Here is a 21,031-nt window from a genome sequence, read left to right as displayed (position 1 = left end):
TTCCAGACATTTTATTGCGGGACCAGCATCTATGGGAAAAAGTCAAAAGGAGACTGATCAGAGGAATTCCACTGGCCCTTCCCAGGGCCCTGTGCACAAAATGGTCCCCTGTGCATTGTTACTTTGCTGTGTTTGCTGATGTCCACAGTTTCCAAGACAATAACAGACCGATAACTGGGTGATGATAAACAGACAGTGAGTGTGAGGATATACCAGTTTTCTAGAGCAAAGGCCTCTGTAAATCGTCCCTGGGATTGCAGCCGTCCCTGGCTCCTCTTCCCATTGGAAGTGTAAATAGAGAATGCAGAGGCGGACTTTCCAAAGCTGAGGAATGATATCAACCAGTGAATTTCTTCAGAGCTGCACACACACTGGTGGTTTTGCTTTTTGTTGCATGGGCAGGGCAAGGTGATCCTAGATTCTGACCTGAGCCCTGAGCCCTACCGCTGCCCAAATTCCCTGTGTCAGAGCTTTGTGCTTCACAGTGACCAAGCTTGAGGCTCTGGATGAGGCCTTGGCTCACAGCTCTGGGGTGGAGGAGAGGTGGGCAGAAGAGGAACAGGATCATTCCACTTCGGGTGTTATTTTGCTTTGTGTTTTTGCTCATATTAAGCAACTGGCCATAAAAGAAATATAATATACAGCTCTGTCCTTGGGTATTTAAATTTTAATCGGTAGTCGAAACTAACACTAGAAAAAGTTTTGAGAATACTTTAAACAAACAAGTACATATCAGATAACAAGAATATGAAAATAAGTTCGCTAAATCAATAACGTATGCTTAAATTTTCCACTGGGTTGATTGAATTGGAAAAAAAAAAAATTCAATTGCTTTGTTGACCTGTGCTCTCAACCAGAAAATACTGAATTAGGACATTGCTTTTTGTGAATATGAAGAATTCCTGAGTCCCAATTTCATCGATGAGATTGTAAATAAATTGAGAGTATACAGAAATAAAAGGAACTCAATTGAGTTAAACTAATCATTATTAAACTTATTTTATACTAGAGGCCTGGTGCATGAGATTCGTGCACTGGGTGTGGGGGGGGGTCCCTCAGCCCAGCTTGCACCCTCTTGCAGTGCGGGACCCCTTGGGGACCCAATCTTCTCCCCCCCCCCGCCCCGCCCCCAAGATTAGGCCTAAGCCAGCAGGCAGACATCCCTCTCGCAGTCCCAGACCCCTCGCTCCTTAACTGCCTGCCTGCAGCAGAGGCAGGAGAGGCTCCTGCCACCGCCACTGCACTGGCCAGCCGTGAGCCAGGCTCGCTGCTCCTTAGCGCTGCCTTGGAGGTGGGAGAGGCTCCCGCCACCACCGCTGCGCTCGCCAGCCGTCAGCCCAGCTTCTGGCTGAGTGGCGCTCCCCCTGTGAGAGCACCCTGACCACCAGGGAGCAGCTCCTGCATTGAGCGTCTGCCCTCTGGTGGTCAGTGTGTATCATAGCAACAGGTCATTCTGCCATTCGGTCAATTTGCATATTATGCTTTTATTATATAGGATGCCTAAAGTTATGCTGTGTAGTAGATCTCTCCAATTTATTCATCTGTGTATATATCCATATGCATAATTCTATAGTAACATGAAAAATGCATTCCATGAATATCAAGAATTCTCCCACAGCATAAAAATTTACCCTAAAATATAAACATATTATGGACAACATTACTCAGGATACACAGGCAAAGATTTAAATGGAAATATACAATTTAAAAATGTAAAGAGGAAACCTGTACAAGGCCTTGATGCCCATATAAGCCACTGAAGACATATTTTGGAAAGTGAGGAGGAGAAAGTGTGGCTAGCAAGCAAGGGGGTGAATGCATTGTGAAGTTTTCCAACATCTTAAGATGATAAGTAGTCCTGTATTTGAATTGTTTTAGTATGGGCCACTTGCAAAAACATTCAATATTTCCCTTTTAAGATATAGTAAGCCAAAATATATATATGGAAAGTTCACTAAGTCATTGGTAAATAATCCAGTGTTGACTTTTAATCTAGAAATAACTGGCCAAATTGATCCCAGTCTTCCTGACTATAATTTTCCCCTGCAGAGTACATTGATTTGTGTTACCTTATTGCTTTCTCTCATTGTTTGTCTTTCTTTTTTTCTTTTTTTGTTATTTTATTTTCCTGCTGGTATAATATATGACCAGGGATATTGAACTTTTATGATTTTATGTATTTTGAGCTCATAAATTCCCTTTACTTGTCACCTTTCCAGATTGGGGCTTTATCTTTTTCTCTTCATATTAGAGGCCCAGTGCATGAAATTCGTGCACTGGTAGGGTCCCTAGCAGCTGCTGCCACTGGCCGGGGCCTCCCTCCCTTCCCCCAGCCAGCCCGCCCCCTGGTCAAACTCCCAGAAGAACCCCGGTTGAGGGGACAGTTTGCATAGTATGCTTTTATTATATAGAACATTCAGAATGTTATAAAAAAAAACGATGCTTTTATTGATATAGAACATACAGACGAGTATACAAATCATAATTCTACAGTATGATGAATGTTCACAAAATGAATACCGTGGGTAGTCAGCACCCAGATTAGAAATAGAACATTATTAGTACCCTGGAACCCTGCCCCCTCTCAGTCATGTCTCCTCCCTCCCTACCACTGCACCAGGATAGCCATTATTCTAATTTCTAATACCAAACATTAGTTTTGTCGTGTTTTTGAATTTCATATTAATGGAACCCTATAATTTGTGTGTATATGTGTGACTTCTGTTATTTAACATTATGTTTCTGAGATTTGCTGCTTGAGCAGTATTTCGATCATTCTAATTGCTACATAGTATTTCATTGTTTGCCTTCCATGATTTATGCATTTTACTATTGATAAACATTGAAGTGATTTCCAGTTTGTGGCTATTGTGAATACTGCTGGCTTTGACCATTGTAGCTCATGTTACTTGATAAATGTCTATAGAAGTAAGGTTTCTGGGACACAGGATCTACACATATTCAGCTTCAGCAAATACCACCAAACATATCTCCTAAGTGATTGTACTAATTTACATTTTCACAGCAGTGCATGAGAATTCTAGTTGCACACCAACACTTTGAATTGTCAGTTTTTTAAATTTTAGCTGTTCTAGTAGTGTGTAGTTTAAATTTGAATTTGAATTTTTCTAGTGAGTAATGAGAGTGAGCACTTTTCATATACTTATTGGACATTTTAATATCCTCTTTTGTGACATGCTTATTGAAGTCTACCCATTCTCTTTTTGAGTCATCTCTCTTTTCATTATTGATTTATGAAAATTCTTTATATATTCTGGATACAACTCCTTTGTCAGATATATGTACTACTAATATTTTTTTCTCAATCTGTGGCTTGCCTTTTCACTTTATTGTTCTTAATTTTAATGCAGTACAATTTCTCAATTTTAGTCCTTTATAGTTAGTGGTTTTTATGTCCTATTTACAAAATCTTTGCCTATCCCAAGATCTTTTACTTTATTCTAAAATTTCTAGTATATAAGTTTTCACACTTATATCTATAATCAAGTTGGGATGTGGGGGGTTGGGGGGAGATAGTGTTAAATAGAAGTCAAGGTTTTGTTTTCTTTTTTTCTATATGGATATTCAATTGATGTGCTGGATTACATTACTTCCTCCAATAAGGTTACCCTATCTTCTGGTAGTTTATTAATAGAGTTGGGGAAGCTCACTTTAGTTAAACTCGGGCTGAGATGATTTGAAACTCTGCCAGTTCTTCCCCTTAATTTCTTTATTTACACACATTTGTATCCAGGATCAGTATATTATATTATTTTTGTGTTTATTTTGTGTGTTTTACATTTCAGGACAATATTGTGATGTACATCTTGTTCTGTTTCTTCTCCTTTTTATTTTCTTTTTTCTTCTTACTAAGCATTGTGTTTTAAGATTCTATTCTGCTTTAATATGTGAGATTGAATTTAAAACACAGTATTTGGTGGAGTTCAGTTTTATCTACATGTACCCTATGTTCATTTCACCATCTCTTTATCACATAAGATTCCCCCCACCCCCAATTCTTTGCTGCTCTGAGTGTCCTTGAACGTGTCATTTTATGTATCCTTTGCAGGATTATTTTTGTAATGTATTCCTAAAGTGGAACTGGATTATGGACTATAGTACACATATTCAATGTTACCACGCACTTCTAAATTGCCCTACAATACATCAATTTTTTTTTGTATGAAGCTATGAACCTTTCATTTGCTCCCTTTCCATGGATGAACTCTCCAAAGGTCCTATCTGAGATTATATCCCCAAAATGCATTCTTCTTTTTCTCTTTCTTGTTTCCATTTTTTTAAATCAAAGTATGATTTACATAGAATAAAATTTTCTCTTTTTAGTGTACATTTCTACAAGTTTTGACAAATGCATACAGTTGTATAACTACAACCACAGTTAGATATAAACAGCTCTTCCAACTTCAAAATAGTTCTTCCTTCTTGAACTTCAGAGATGTTGAAAACTCTGCTGTGTGTTTCATGAACTTTATGCTTCGTTTCCTATTTTCTCTCATCCACTTGTCCTTTGTATCGTAAGAATTCAGCAAATGCCTTGAGGGAGAAATCACTGAATGTGAGGTCACTTTTCCAGGCATTTTTTCCTCTCCAGAAGTCATCCCCTGAAACTCTAGTTACTGCAGCAGCTCTCTGATGCCTTCAGAGTTTGGTTTTTTGGAATTTTATCCAGACTTTCTAGTTGTTCTCAATGAGAGCATTGGACTGCCACAAGCTATGACATTATAGGCAAATACCTAAGTCAGTCTATCTACATTAAACAGACGCATTAAGACCCTCTTCCAAATTTTTTCATTGGTATAGGTCTCAAAGGGTAAAAGAAATGTCATTGTTGGCAGCTATTATTACTCCAAGTGCTCAATCATAGAAAAAGCTTTGTAGTCAAACAATGGATTCCAATTCCAACTCTGCTACTTATTACTTATATGACAGGGAATCTGAATCTGTTTCCTTTCTTTCAAATGGATATGATAAAAAACAACTGGCTTTACAGTTTTCTTTTGAAGATTAATGAGATAACAGATCAAGTACCCTGCACATAGTAGGCATTCAATAACTTATAGATATTATTATGTAATATGTTATCATTTCTCTTGGAGCTTACACTCATCTCTTAGAAATGATGGAGAAGGGGTGGGAAAGCAATGCCCTTCTCTGAGCGCCCTGTTAGATGTTGCGAACGGTGAACTTGATTGAACTGGCTTTATTCACAACTGTAACAAGACATACACAATACTTTTTTCCTTAAAAGATCATAGAATTATACACAAACCATCTGAGTTGGCGGGATCTTGAAAAATCTATTCCAAATGCTTCATGTTACAGATGAAAGAATTGAGGGGCCAAGAGTCGTTAAATGGCTTTGTCAAGGTCAATTCATTCGTTAGTATTTATTTAAGTGACCCAAATTCCCTAAGATCACATATTTCTTCCCTTCTAAAATATTCCTTGCTCCCATATTCAACTGTAAATGTAAAACAGAGACAATTCTCAAGAGACAATTATTAATGTTTTATTGTTACTGGCTCATTCTAAAACCCATAGATCTATTTTTAAATATTTTATATTAATTTCTATCCACACAAATTATGTGACTTCCTGCCAACTAAGACTGAAATAGCTACTTACCATTCCTTTCCCATTCCAATGATATATCCCGTGGCTTTTCTTTCTCTCTCTATTATTAAGAAATAGTCTGCCTTACCCTCCAATGCGTAAGACAGAAAAGAGCTCACAAAACCCCACAGAAAGCAGCTCTTTTCAAGTTTACCAACTGAAAGGGGGCTCAGGACCTCTACCTGGGCACTGGTCGCACAGGTGGCCACGTGCAGCCCTGGCCTCTCCTCTATGGGAAGGGCAGGTTACCAGCATCACCATCACCCTCATGCTTTCCAGCAAAAGCAGCACCTGGAGAAACATTTTATGGAAAGCCCCTTCATTTAGCACACATTTTAGCAGCGTGCATTCTACTCAAGGACAAATAAGCCTGAATCCCATGTGGACCAAAGAACTTGGAAGAATTTTGTGATCACAGAGCACACAGTCATTTTATAAAAGCCTCTACCTCACACCAGGATTCCCAAGGGCTCCTCCTGGGACACTTTCCCCGGATCTTCCCATGGGTTACTCTTTCCTAGAAATGTATTTTCAGCCTAGATGTCTCCTCTTCATAGAGACCACCCCTCACCATCCAACCTCCAGTTCCCTCTATCCCAGCACGCAGATGTATTTACTCTCTGTTGGAAATATGTGCTGTCTGTCCCCCACCAGAATGTACACTCTGTGAAGGCAGAGTCCTTGCTCATCACAGTGTGTCCCAGTCTGACTTAGAATAAGTGAATGTGGGCATATATCCTTCCAATACAGCCGTCAGGCTGGGTTTCAATAGTGGCTTCACTCCTTACTTGCTGGGTGAATTAAGTAAATGACTTAAATACAAGGAACTCCTCAGTGCTTATCCTAAGATAAAAGTGTGCATCTCACTCGGTTGTTATAGTGGTCAAATGAGATAGATGTGTGCCATGTGCTTAGAACAGGACCTTAATGCACAGTAGTTATTACTATGTCCATAATTAAAGTAGAGCATATTATCAAAAAAGAGTCATGAAGGTATATACCAGTAAATACTAAAGTTGAAATCAAAGGATCCTAATTTAATCACATAAGGTACATTTTTAAATTAATTAAAATCGGGTTTTCCTGTTGGCTGTACAAAGTTATTCATTTTTATAAAGGATCCCTAATTCAAGGATCAGAATTTTAAAGTAGAATTTTGAACACTTCTTAATACTACGTATGTAGTGGCAACGTTTTTCCATTTGTGTCATCCAAGAAGGTGCTACTTTCTGTTTCTTGGGCTACTGAGTGGCTTTGTCTGGAGGCATCCTGAGGGTTTTCAGAAAATCTGAAAACAACTCTTGGAGGACAAGGAATCTAATTGGGAGGAGAGAGAGAGTCCTCCTTTCCTTTATTACACCTCGATTCTCCCACAGTGAATGAATGCTCATACAAAACCCACATTTCCCCACATACTGCTGCCTCAAGCAAAGGAGCAATGGCTAGCCCCTGGCTGTTTGCCGCTGGCTGGGAAGGAAGACCCACTCATTTGCCTAATTTAGCCCAGCTCGCTTGCTCGCACTCTCTCTCTCTCTGTCTCTCTCTCTCTTGCTCTCTCTCTCTCTCTCTCTCTCTCTCTGTCTCGCTCTGTCTCTCTGTCTCTCTCTCCCCCTTCCTCTTTTCCTTCATCGAGGTCTTTCCTTCCTTACCATGTCCAGTCCTGACCCGGCCTTGCCTGCAGAGAATTTTAGCAACTACCTCTGAGCCAGGTCAGCCACACTCTGTGTGTTGGCTGGTGAATTAAACGCTGTGGGTTAAGGCATCAGTGAGTAATGGTTCACCCAGGCATCTATTTGAAGTTGCAAGCTAACTGGCGGTAGAGAAAGATCTTAAAGCAAGGGGTGAGAGTTTTATCAACTTCCTGGCCCTTTGATCCTAAATCTGAAAATAGAAAGGAAAGTATATCTGAAGACAAACTCCACTCTTAGTCACTGCCATTCACTTTACGGTTTCTCTTAAAAGCCTTTCAAGCTTTGTCTCACTAACAAGATAGTTCCTGAACATATACACAGACATACACTATAGACCAAAAAAAAAAAAAGGTTTTTCTAAGGTTACCATTTTCTGTATTCATCCCCACATTTTAAAATAAAAATATTGAGGAAATAGAAAGCAGGGAAAGGGAAATTAGGCAAATAAATACTGATGCTCTCACAGTGTTTGGGGAAGGTGACACTGGAAAAGTTGGCATTTGTGCTACCTGTCACTACCAGAACCAATAAGTAGAGACAAGGATTGAATCTTTTTGTTTTGTTTTGTTTTTTCCTTTATGGATTAAGATGTTACATATGTGTCCTTATCCCCCCCATTCCCCCTCCTTCTACTCTTGCCCTCACCGCCCTGGTGTCTGTGTCCATTGGTTAGGCTTATATGCATGCATACAAGTCCTTTGGTTGATCTCTCCCCTTTACTCCCACCCTCCCCTACCTTCCCTCTGAGGTTTGACAGTCTGATCGATGTTTCTCTGTCTCTGGATCTGTTTTTGTTCATCAGTTTATGTTGTTTATTATATTCCACAAATGAGTGAGAGCATGTGATATTTATCTTTCTCTGACTGGCTTATTTCACTTAGCATAATGCTCTGCAGTTCCATCCATGCTGTTGAAAATGGTAAGAATTTCTTCTTTTTTACTGCAGCATAGTATTCCATTGTGTAGATGTACCACAGTTTTTTTAATCCACTCATCTGCTGACGGGCACTTAGGCTGTTTCCAAATCTTAGCTATGGTGAATTGTGCTGCTATGAGCATAGGGGGGCATATATCCTTTCTGATTGGTGTTTCTAGTTTCTTGGGATATATTCCTAGAAGTGATCTTTATGGGCGCTTTATTCAGATGGCTGGAGATCTGAGAAGGCGGAGGATTATGTACCCTAAAGACCGTCTTAAGTCTCATTTCAAGCCAACCTTTTCTATAGGGAGAAGAAAAGTGTAGGTAAAGGGTTTGGAATTCAGAAGAAAAGTAGGTAAGGGGGTTGGAATTCAGGGAAAAGGGTTAATCAGATAAAGCTGCATTCTGGCGATTTTTCTAGCATCCCTTCATCTGCTGACCGGTGATTCTTTATCTGTGTCCTGGGCTGCTGCCTGGACGTTCTTTCCCTGGAGCACGCTGACTCAGATACCATCTTGGTTGCTTGCAGTCCTCCTGGGCACAAAGGTTGCTGGAACAATGGCTTTCTGGTGCATTAATTACCAAGCCTATTAACTGTATAACCAAAGCTAAAAAAATTTTAACTTCTTGAGTTCCCCATCAAAGGTACTGTGAATTTTTTCCTTTACAAATTTCAGTGTCTTTCTGTGTGTTCCTTTACAATCCAGACAGGTAACTCCTTGCTTTCTTCTGATCTCCTAGCCTTCACTGCAGTCTGAGGGTTAAGGGTGGGAGGCCTTGTGGGGTGGGTGGTATCATCCGCACCGACATTCCAATGTAGGGAATTTTTTAAGGTGCATATTCCTGGGCACCTCTGAGGTGTGCCCCATATATTTTGGTGTGTGTATTTTTTTTTTAAAGAAACTTCCCCAGAAGATGCCGATATGCAGCCAGTCTGAGAATCCCCCTTTAGGACGATAGCGCAGCATAAGTGCCACAAGGCCAAGTACAGCGGCTAATTGCTCCTTGTTGTATGCCCTGTTCTTGGCACACAGAGGGCACTAAATCCATATTTGTTTATAAATTTACTCATAGGAACACACTTCGTAATTTGTCTCATCTAAATTCCATCCTCTACTACTCTTCAAATCACTGAGCAAGAGGTTCTTAGTTGGGGGGGGGGGAGGGAAGGAGCCGAGACTGCTTTGGGAAATCAGCAAAAGCTAATGAAAGCTTTAACACACAAAATTTGGCCTACGGTTTCGGGGAATTCACAATCTTCCCTGAAACTCGTTCATGGTTTCTGTTTATTCATTCACTCAATATTCATTTTGTAATGCCCTACTGGGCGCTGGCAGGGGGCTCAGAGCTGGAAAGAACCAGATTATGAACCAGGTGTAGGCAAGCTTTCCAGTTGGGGATGGTGCACGGGTTTTCTTGTCCCCTTCTCAGAGTTATAGAAAAGGCCTCCAAAATTTGGCCCACGGTAGAAGAAAAGGAATTTAAATGGGATTTGGAGCTCTTACCACTTTCTGGCTTTGTAACTTAGAAGTATAATTATACGTTTTATCACTCTAACTAGATTTCTGGCTCTGTTAAGGCAGGGCCCACATCCCTGTAAGCAAGGTACATTAGCTGTATCGACAGCACAATAATTGGTGCATGCATTTCGGATGAGTAAGAAGAGATGGAAGGTATTCAGGGAAGGGAGCTAAAGGTAGCCCGAGTGACTCCTCAGAGTAAGGAAAGGGTGGCACCTGGTTTTGCTGACTACTTTAGGAGCCCCGATTCCTCGTTTGCAAACCAGCCTTCCTCAGATACATACAAACCATAGGTAACACATTAGGCAGGTTTTTGGTTGATTTGTTGTTTTTTTGTTTACCTGTGAAACCTGAAAGGAGAGTCTAGGACTCCAGGACCAATTTCTAGCAGTACTATTTCAAGCCAACCCCTTGACCTCTGTGAATTTTGATTTTCTTCCAGTGCAAAATGACAGAGGTGGGGGTGGGGGAAAGCAAGGTATGTTCTGAAGATCCAGTTGAGACTCACATTATTCCACTGAATGAAAGGCAAGCATTAAAAGGCCAAAGCTGCCGTTCCCACACCCATACTCATTTGCATCCCTTGTAGTATCATGTTGGGGCAGGTTTAGGAGTGTGATGGTGACTTACTGTCACAGTTATTAATTCTTTGGTCTAATGTTAAATATGTATTGCTGTGTTTCCAGTTGCAAGAGAGTTAACCCTAGATTATCTACTAGCGTATTTCTATAATTATTTGTAACCCTCCAGTGCCTCCTCTTCTACCAACTGGTCGAGTCCCTAACCATCAACAGCAGAAGACTTTGGGCAAAGCAAAGGGTCTTTGAAGTCTGAAGCTTAGAAGGCTTGAAGGTTGAGCTTAGAGAGGGGGTGTCCTTGACCTTGTTCTAAGGCATTTACCTTGGACTATTGGCACGTGTAGTGCTCTCTGTTTTGTATGAACTATACCACCTTCTCTGCCCTAATAATTTAGGGATTGATTCTGTAATAATTGTATTTCTTTTCTTTAAAATGCACAATATATATTTATATCTATGCCTCATTTCCCCTTTAAGTTCTAACTAACACTAGTACATGAGGAAAAGTGATATTTTATAATATACTAGAGGCCCAGTTCATGATTGAATCATGCACGTGTAGGGTCCCCTACACGCTTTCGCTTTTCGCGGTGGACCTGGGTGCCTGTCCGCTGGTGCACCAGGCCTTTCAGAAGCCTCCTGCTCGGCGGAGGCTTCTGAAAGGCCTGGTGCCAGAGCAGACAGGCACCCAGCTCCCCCACTTTTGATGATCCGCGGCCACTGAGGGGGGCTAGCCTGCTGTTGAGAGGCGCAGGGGGATCCGTGCCTCTCAATGGCCGGATAGGCCACCCTGAGTCCCGCCCCCCAGCCTACCCCCGCCCAATCGTGGGCGTAGGGGAGTGATGGTAATTTACATGTTACTCTATTATTAGATAGGATAGTCTATATTAACAAAAGCTCATTCCACTTAATTGTGTTTCCATTTTTCTTTTATGCCAGGTATCCTTAAAACATTCCAAGTTCACCCAATCGAATCCCATAGGGATTGGTGATCAATAAGAAGGCTCAGACGTGGATATCTGATTGCTTAACCGTGAGTAGAGTCTATGTGACTGGGGGCAGGGTTGGTACTCTGCTCTTAGCAATTATATAGCCTCTCTGCCTGATTCTTGCACCTCACGATGCATTGCAAGAAGCCAAGCTTTCTGCAGTGCCCCTCATCATTTATTTACCAGGCAATCTATCAAGTTCGGAAGGAATTGTGTTGTAATATGTTTTTATGCTTTATTTTTTTATTTTTTGCATATATAATATCTTAAGCAAAACTGTCCCCTTTCAATAATGAAGTCCTTCCTGCAAAGAATGCTGATGACCTGAGGTGATGAAGAGGAGATGAGTCAGTCTTCCAGGGGGGATAGCTCCCTTTGCACAAACACTGATGATGTCAGAAGCATTAAGTACCCCTCACTTTCGACAAATTCTTCTCAGCTGGGGGAGAGCTTCCACCAGCAGAAAGTCTACCTGGGGAGCAGGAAGAGGGGATTTTAAAAGATAAGGGATGGAGAAACTAAAGGAAACTTCACTTGTTTACAATTTTACCAAAGTGGGCATCAGTAGGATGAGGTTTTTTAAGGAATTTAGCATGGTTCTCAGGCAATTATTGTTTCAGGATTATATCAGTTACACCCTGTATTAGTTTGCTATGGCTACCATAGCAGAATACCACAGACTGGGTGGCTGAAACAACAGAGATTTATTTTCTCAGAGTTCTGGAGGCTAGAAGTCCAAGATCAAGATGTCAGCAGCCCTGGCTGGGTGGTGGTTCAGTTGGTTGGAGAGTCATCCCATACACCAAAAGGATGTGGGTTTCATTCCCAGTCAGGACACATACCTAATTTGTGGGTTCGATACACAGTTAGCATGTGTACGGGAGGCAACTGATCCATGTTTCTCACATCAGTGTTTCTCTCTATTCCTTCCTGCCTCTCTCAAAATCAACAAAAATATATCCTTGAGTGAGGATTTTTTTAAAAATGTTAGCAGGTTTGTTTTCTTGTGAGAGCTCTGTCCTTGACTTACAAGTGGCCATCTTCTCCCTGTGCCTTCACATGACCATCTTACTGCATGTGTATGTCAGACGTCTCTCTCTCCAAATTTCCTCTTCTTAAAGGACACCAGTCATATCAGGTTAGAGCCCACCCTACTTACCTAATTTTAACATAATCACTTCTTTAAAGACCTGATCTCCAAATACAGTCCCGTTCTCAGCTGCTGGGGATTAAGACTTCAACATATGGATCTGGGAGAAACACAGTTCAGTCCATAACACCCCATTATCATTTTTTTTCACGAGTATGCTGATGTTTAGCTTATTGCACATGGACCTCTCTCGAATTCTCCTCATCTGAACTCCCTTAGCATTTATATCACTCTCAGAGCATTTGTCTTTTCTGCAGTTTGTTATAGTCCTTTGTATGTAAAGCTGTCATTTCCCATTGACATTTCATAATTTTTGAAATTGAAGAGTGTGCCTTTTGCATTTCTCAGAGCATCAGAAGAAGGTTGGTATACAATAGACATTGAATAATATTTATTAAACGACTGACTAACTGAATGAATAAATGAATGAACTAGATGAAGCCTTTGAACTACAATTTATTTGCTTTAAGACTATCTCTAAGTGATTATTAGTGGTGCTTTCTCTTCACTTGCCACCCTTCTGTCCCCACAACAGGTAGAAATAGTCAAGGTCAAGGCTGGAGAGGGCCGAACGAAAATTGATTAACTGATGGCAGGAGAGTTACTGCTCTCCTCAGAGAGGTAGGCAAGAGACAGAAAATAGCATGAATTTGCCCAGATAAGGTCATTTTCCTTAGGACACTGTTTGGGAACCAAGTGGGAAGGACAGTGAGTTTTCACTGAGACTCATTGAGTTTGAAGGGACATCCAAGGACATATGTATAGAACATAAGACATATGCAAGTCTGAAGTTCAGGTGAGAACTAGAGACAGAGATGTTCACAGTCATAACCTATACTTAGGAATTAAAATCATGACAGTGGGTAAGGCCACCCAGAGAGGATATGTGGAGGGAGAAGAGCTGTGGTTTAAAAAATGCCACCAAAAATTGTACGTAGCAAGTTTCACTGATAAATGACAGAAGAAAGAAATCTTATTTTTATTTTATTTATTTATTTTTATTAATTTCAGAGAGGAAGGGAGAGGGAGAGAGAGATAGAAACATCCATGATGAGAGAGAGTCATTGATTGGCTGCCTCCTGCATGTCCCCTACTGGGGATCGAGCCTGAAACCCAGGTATGTGCCCTTAACTGGAATCGAACTCAGGATCCTTCAGTCTGCAGGCTGACGTGCTATCCACTGAGCCAAACCAGCTAGGGCAGGAGAAACAAATCTTCATGCTACTTCTAATGAGGGCTTGTAAGAACATGTATACTAGCTAATGTGTATGTCTATCTATTTCTCTCTCCTCTAATGTCTTGGTCCTGTTTTATTCCTTCTCCTTTCCTCACTTCTGTGGGATATGCCTCAGACCATTTTGGGGGCTTGCCCTACCCAACTTATCTCCCTTCTAGCTAACTCCACTCATCAGCATGTGTTTGGCTCCCCAGCTTCCTGTCCAGGAGTCTCACACATCAATACCTGCCTTTGGGACCATTTTCTTCATCAGCCAATGAGAACTGATCAGACTGGTCAGTGGGAGAGGCCCAGGACTAGCCCTTTAATGTCCAAAAGACAGAAGAGTCAGGTCCTTTTCAGAGTCAGGTGCCATGGAATATTGTCTTGTCCAGACAGTAAAGAGGCAAGTTGGGGGGAATGTACCTCTTTTGCTCCCTGAACTCCCTCCTTAGTTCATTGGTCCCTGCTAGTCTCCCCGCAGTACACATGCTTTAGAGGAAGCATTGGAAATATTTTAGGGTTCACAGCATGGCCAGAATGGGGGCTAGTGAGTATAGACGGGCCATGGGTCATGACGGCCATAACAAACTTCTCTCTGGGCTCCACCATCTATTGGGGTCATGTTTACCCCAGCACTGAATTTCCCTAATTTTTTCTCCTTCCTGTGATGCAAGTAAAAAGGGAAAAGATATTTGCTTCTCTTTTATTTTCTAAAGTGTTATTTATTTTCCTTTAAGTTCCCTCCTTGCATTTTTTTTTCTTTTTCTTTTTCTCTCTCCCTTAGTTCTCTTTTGTTAGCAGAAACTGTTGATCTTCCTTTGGATTATCTGATTATTAGCAAAAGAGGCATTCAGAGGTCTGGAAGCTTCCTCCTCCTCTTTGGCATACCCCCACCCATTTTTAAAATAATGAACTTGGAGATATCAGCTTTTTCAGGTACCTTCTTCTCTACTTTCCTCTTGGTGTTCTTTGAGCAGCCAGGAAAAAGATGCCAGTTTTCTCATAGCTACCCAAAATGTCAATGACACCGGAGTCAGTGATTTTTATGAAAATTGTTATTTACCTATAAGGAGAAAGGAGACATTTTGAAGTTAAGAGAGAACAGTTCTGCAATCTATGAATGGCCTAGGTGAGGTGTTCCAAATGAATGGTGGCCAGTGGCCAGCATAGGTGCCTCCCAACTGTGTTTCATTAATTTCAGCAGCTAAAGGACTTGGAGAGAAAGATAATTTTCCTATGAACATTTAAAAGAAGTGTTTTGAGTTGTGTGCAGGCTTTGCCCTTGTTTTAGAACAGCATAAATGGGAGATTTTTATAATCACTATGGGCCCATATTTTTGGAGTCCCTTGAAACTCCAGATGGAGTGGAAAGAGGGTTTTTTTCTTCCCTTTTCCTTGAGTTTTGCTGAACAAGCCTCCCTGGACACCCTTGACAAAGTGCTGGGTCTTCTGTTTAGTTCAAGTGTGCCAACACTGGTTAGAATAAGATATAAAGGGGCCTTTCTCACACTAGGAGTCGTTCCTGTGGGTTTCTGATTGTGGTTGTAGAACAAGGCTCATCGGTGAGAAAGCCTTGAATCCACTACTTCCTTAAGAGTCTTACCCCAAGGGGACTGCTTTCAGATCTTTGTCATGAGGCAAAAGGAGGAAAATATACAGTGGGCTCATTTGAGGGATTGAGAGGACATGAGGAACATTCCCCAAAGTTTCCTGACATTCTGGAGACCTTCAGAATAAAGAGGGTAAGAGGACATTCCAGCGTCACCACATACCGATTTTTAAACTTTGGCCAAATGATGGCATTTTCCTGGCCAGGGAATTACACCTGGCCTTAAAAGGCACCTCCATGAAAGCACACACCCCTGCCTACCATGGCTACTGACGGAGAGAGGTTGTGCCAGGGTGGACACACCGAGATGGGAAGCAAAGATAGCAGGGAGGAAAACAGGCAATGGTGCCAGGAGTCCTTCTAGAACTTCCAGCCTTAGGTTCCAATAAGCACGAGAGAGTGTGCCGTAAAGAGAGACAGAATGATTGTGCTCTATAGTTGTCAACCCAAACTATCAAGTCTTATCCAAGGTTCCCACTGCGAAGAGTTTGTACAGGTAAAAGACACAGACCCTACTGCTTCCAAACTCTGCTTTGGGATGTTCAACGAAACAAAGTTGTGAACCTCTTGCACTTGCATGCAACAGACCTCCGGAGAGATGAAGTAGAACAAGCACTCAATCCGGGTAGGGGAAAAATCTGAGACATTTTCCTCCCCACTGTTCTCTCTAGCCCAGGTCCAACTTAATGTCAAATTAAATCTAGATTTTTTAAATTAACATTTACTAGAGGAGATGGCAGAGCTGCATTCCCTGAAATAGATATTTTAGGCCAAACTTATTACTTAGGGGTTTTTTTTTCTCTCCTCCTTTTTGCTAATTCAAAACAAAATGTCTATCATTCACTCTAACACCAGCCTTTAAGAGCTGGAGACAAATGGAGTCTGAATATTCACGCCCATGTGGTACAAATGAACTGTGATTTCAGGATGCTGGCTGTTTCTCTGACAGGGGAAAAGAGCGGTTGACTAGTTTAATATTTTTGGCTGAACACACTTTGTTCAAGAGGGATGGAAAAGGCCAACATTAATATTGAGTCCTGTTATTTAATGACCCAAAATGATATACCATGGAATGGAGCATCCTGAGTTTGGGAAAAAGTGTGTTGATCATATCCAGAGATGCAGGGGCGGGGGTGGGGATGGGAGGCGGAAGGAAGGAGTGCTTCTAAAAGCATTTTCTCCCAGTTTTTCAAAGAATTCCACTCGTATGTATATTATGTCCATGATTGTGAATCTGATTCCATCACAGACTTACAAACTTTATAAACATAAAGATATTTGTTGCAATGAGAGACTCTGGGGACACATCTAACTGCCTCCCCCAGATTGCTTGCTAATGGTTTAGAAATAAAAGATGCATTTGTAACTTAGGGTTGTCAGGGAGACTTGGAACCACTATTAGCACCATCTGTCTTTTTTCTTGTTCTTCAAACATATATTCAGTCACTCATTAATTTATTCACCCTGTATTGAATTGGACCTTCTCCAACCCAGGTGTTATATTAGGTCTGGGCTGCATTAGCAATTCTAGTGTTCCTTCATCCTCTCCTATCAAATGGACTCTTGTTTTGTTCAATGCAGTGGAAAATTTGGTGAATCCAATAATGCATTCATTGACGTAAATTGTGATTTTTGATACTTTTATTTGTTTTTCACTGGCCTCATCTTGGCAAAGAGTCATAATATTTTAAATTTCTCTGCCCCCTCATCTACCTATCACACTTAATTATGTGGTTTGTAGGCAAAACACTGCAATGCACTGGCTATATCTGTAATTCTACTTTTCTGAAAATCGCTTTGAAGAAGGATGCATAATTGCCCCTGATGTTAGGTTTCCTAAATTCTGGTTTTCATGAAACATTTTTTTTAAAGGGGAGAGATAACTGTATTTTTAAAGTGATTGAAAATTAAAGTCAAAGTAAGGGTGCTGTGATAGTTTTATGGAATGCTCATAAGAATCAAAGGTGAGAGACTCAAAGTGGATTTGCCGTGAATCCAATGGAGCTTGAGCTGTAAGGCCTGTCCCTTGGACAGACTGCTGCTGCCTAACATTTTACATTTCATAGTGTGTTCTCTTTCTTAAAGAAGGCCTCCCAAGTAATCTTCAGGTCCCACAAAACCTGGGTCTGCCCTGAGACGGACACAAACAGATAAACTTAGATGATTCAGCATAATGTCTACAGGTAATTAAATAAGTAAAAAAAATAAAAAATTGGCCAACACTGTGAAGTGTTGTAAATTGATTTTTTTAAGGTTTTAGGATGAATTCGACTTGTTTTCTAAAGCAAAACCCACTTAAATGAAATAATAACTCAGTTTGCCAAAGCACAAGTGGACATAAACAGGACACTAATTTTTACTTCATTTATAAACATCAGATATGAACTCACCTAACATGGAGCAGGCCAAACCCTCTGGGCAGGAAATGGCTCCTAGGAAGGGGCATTAGTAGAGGAGCAGGAATCCTTCTAGGCGACCACCATTATTTCATCCTTGCGCTTCTAGCCACAGTCTGCCCTGTATTATGCATTTGCAGGTCTTGTGAGATGGAGCATAGTACTCTGATTAGAAGCACAGACTCTGGGGCCAGGCTGCCTGGATGTAAATCCTAGTAAATCTACCATTTACTAGATCTGTGGTCTGGAGCAAAGACTCACCTTCTCTGGGCCTCAGTCTTTTTATCTGTAAAATGGAAACAACAAGATTGTTGTAAAGATTTAAAATAATATTCATAAAGTTGTTAGGCGTGGGCTTAGCAAATGGTAAGTGCTACATTACCTTTGCATGAATAAGTAAACTTCCACATCTGGACTGTAACCCGATATGTGTTCACCGTGAGTTTACCCTTGCATCTCTGCACAGTGCCGGGCCCGGCCCATGATCGGCCATTGATGAAGGACTCCCTAGATCAGGGGTCACAGAACTGCAGCCTAAGGCCCACATTGACCTGCAAATGTGCTTCCTTTGCCCAGCATAGATTTTTTAAAATTTGTTGTCAAATGCTCTGAGGGATGCACACATTCTTCATTTCTGCATAGGCCACCACTCCCCAAATATTGACCACTTTGGTCCTTGAAAGCATTTGAATTTGTCATTCCTGGTAGAAAGGAATGAACACACGTGTGAAGATGCCTACAGTCATGGCCCCTATATTGGGAGCAGGGAGATGGTGCCAACCAGGAGGTGCCACTTTCACTCCCTGCGGCCCTGCTGTAGCGTTCCAATTGCCCTTCCCATCCCTGTGTCTACACTGAAAGTCACAAAAGTGAAATAAAAAATGGATAACTGGAGTAAGAACCTGTTTGAAACAGAGATGTGTGCCACCTAATGTCGGAAGGTCATTTTCATCATGGACCGCGTTGACTGAGGCTGTATCCATCATGACAAGCAAGGTCACGCTGCCCTCAGGAGCAACTCAAAAGCTCAGTGACTTAAACAAAAAGGGTTTGTCACTCATGCTTTCTCTCTAACCCTGGATAGGCAAGGGTATCGAGTCCATATTGTTGTCATCTTTACTTGGGGACCTCAGCTGAAAGCTGCTATCTGGAGATCTTGCTGCTTGCTGCGGTAGGGAGAAAAGAAATCTCTGAAGGGTCTCAAACCAACAGTTCAATGGTCTGTCCCAGAAGTGATAGGACACTTCTGTTCACAGTTCATTGGCCAGGACTAGTCACTTGGCCCCAGCTGACCACAAGGAGGCCAGCAAGTACCATTCGATAGTGTGCCCAGACCAAAACAGAAACATCGGACAACCGGCACTGATGGCACAGCTGTGGCATTATTTGGAACTTGGATTCTCAGGCCAGAAGTTTTTCAGTAAGTTCAACTCGGTCAATATTTCCAGGTATCTATAGAGGCGCAGCAAATAACCCAGCCCTGTGAGGGGGGTAGCAAAGGAGATGTAGGCCCTGACACTGAGCAGCTTCAGATCTGCTCTGGAGAAGGAGACATTCTGAACGTTTGACTAACAAAGCCATATAGTATTTATCGCCAAAAAGAACAGCGATAGCAATGTTGCAGTTGAAAGAGAGGATGGGTCTAGAATAAAGGTAGGACTGAGTTAGACTCTAGAAAAATAGATGGCACTTGCAGGAGTGGAGGGCACGTTGGGTTACAGAAGAGAGGAAGCAGGAACAAAGGCCCAGAGGCAGACATGAGGGCTGGATTATTGCAGGACTAAGGAGTTGTCCTGGCTTGTGTTTGCATGTGAGGGTGAGGTAGGGAGAGGACCCAGGTGCTGGGTACAGTGGTGAAGGACCTCTGAGGTCTACTGAGAAACAGGATGGTGGCATGTGGAAGAAAGATCATTTCTTCTCTAAAACCAAACCCAGAGTCCCAGATGCCCAATAGCTTCCCAGACCCACAAGGCAGTCACTGAATGGAGACAGTAGTAAACCTGGGGTTGCTCCTGATTCCAGTTTAAAGCTTCTTTGATCGCTTCTCCTACTAAGAAAGAATATTCAAGTTCAAGTGAAATAGCCTCTCATTGCTGGGGTCAGTTCAGCCCTTTTACTGTTTAACATCTGTTTTTGAAACTCAGCTGAGACCCTGACTTAAGTCTGTTTAACTTAGAAAGCAGCAAGGGAACAGCTTGTTTTCATGAATGTCCAGAGGCTGTGTGTCAACAAATAAAAGGTCTGTCTGCGGCATTCAAAGTAGAGGAGTTGGTTGTGAGATGTTGTGCCACTGGCGGAGGTTGATTGTGGACTATTTGTTTCTTGGAATCATGAACCAAAGTTTGAAAAAAAATAAGTGGACCGGCTTCGCTTAAATCAGCAAATTTCTGTTTGATGGTGGGTGAGAAACATGCTTGTACTGTCAGAAGGTCCCTGAGCTGGATGGCTTCTAGAAAGGTGCCCCACTCTGCCTCCTACTTGAACTACGCGTAGATAAGGCCTAACGTGAATTCGCTGCGTCAGTATAAATTCCAGCCGACAGCAGCTGATAGATCATTGCTTTTATATTACTCACATGGGACCCAAGGTGGGAAAGAAGGGGTGAGAATAGTTCGCCATCCCGCAAACCTGACTAACTACTTCACTCCTCACCCACTTCTTTGGGAGAGAAAAGTGGAGAGGAGTTTGATTTATCAGCACCTAGAAGCGTGAGTGTCTGGCACATAACAGAGTCGATATGTATTTGCTTAATGAGTACAAACTCTGGTCTTCATGCTCCCTGTATGAATGCACATCTGTATGTGTGTGAATATTATTCCTGAAAGCTATTGCTACCTATGCCTTATTCTAGCCCCCCCAAAACTATTAGGTCATTCCTGTCATTCTCTTTCATCAAAGTTTATGTTTTTCCTTATGTAACCCTTATCCCAACGTGTTTGTTATTGGTTGCTTGTCTCTACCATCAGACTACCAGCATGATTAGGGCAGGGTAGTCATAGTCACAACTTATGTGCCCCACCAAACAATGTGGCTACTACATGAGTGGTATTTCAAAACACTTGTTGAATGTTTTTATGGAAGTTGTCATTATGAAACAACGAAGTTTTCATGGTTATAGAGCCTTAACCACTCTTAACTATACATGAGTTTAAACACAAAAAGGAGGACAATAGGGCTCATAATGCACTTGAATATACAGGGGCCTTTGTGTGATGACATACTCATATTCATTGGACCATACGCTCTACTGAAGGTCATGGTGGGATGGGTTGGTCTAACCATCTCTATGTTCTCAAAGATGTCAGGGCATATCTGCCATTCTAGCT

General features: G+C 41.6%; 1 protein-coding gene across 2 annotated transcripts in view; it reads left to right on the top strand.

Moving 5' to 3' along the window:
- CALD1 (caldesmon 1) overlaps positions 1-21,031 on the top strand; it is a 213,557-nt gene that overhangs the window by 57,082 nt on the left and 135,444 nt on the right. For both annotated transcript variants that reach the window (XM_028159073.2, XM_028159068.2), the window contains exon 2: positions 11,282-11,375. The gene's annotated coding sequence lies outside the window, so the exon portion shown is untranslated. The remainder of the gene's footprint in view (positions 1-11,281; positions 11,376-21,031) is intronic.

The sequence above is a fragment of the Eptesicus fuscus genome, chromosome 14 (assembly GCF_027574615.1).
Source record: "Eptesicus fuscus isolate TK198812 chromosome 14, DD_ASM_mEF_20220401, whole genome shotgun sequence".
NCBI lineage: Eukaryota > Metazoa > Chordata > Mammalia > Chiroptera > Vespertilionidae > Eptesicus > Eptesicus fuscus.
The sequence above is the reverse complement of the archived record's forward strand: the minus strand, read 5'-3'. Positions and strand labels throughout refer to the sequence as shown.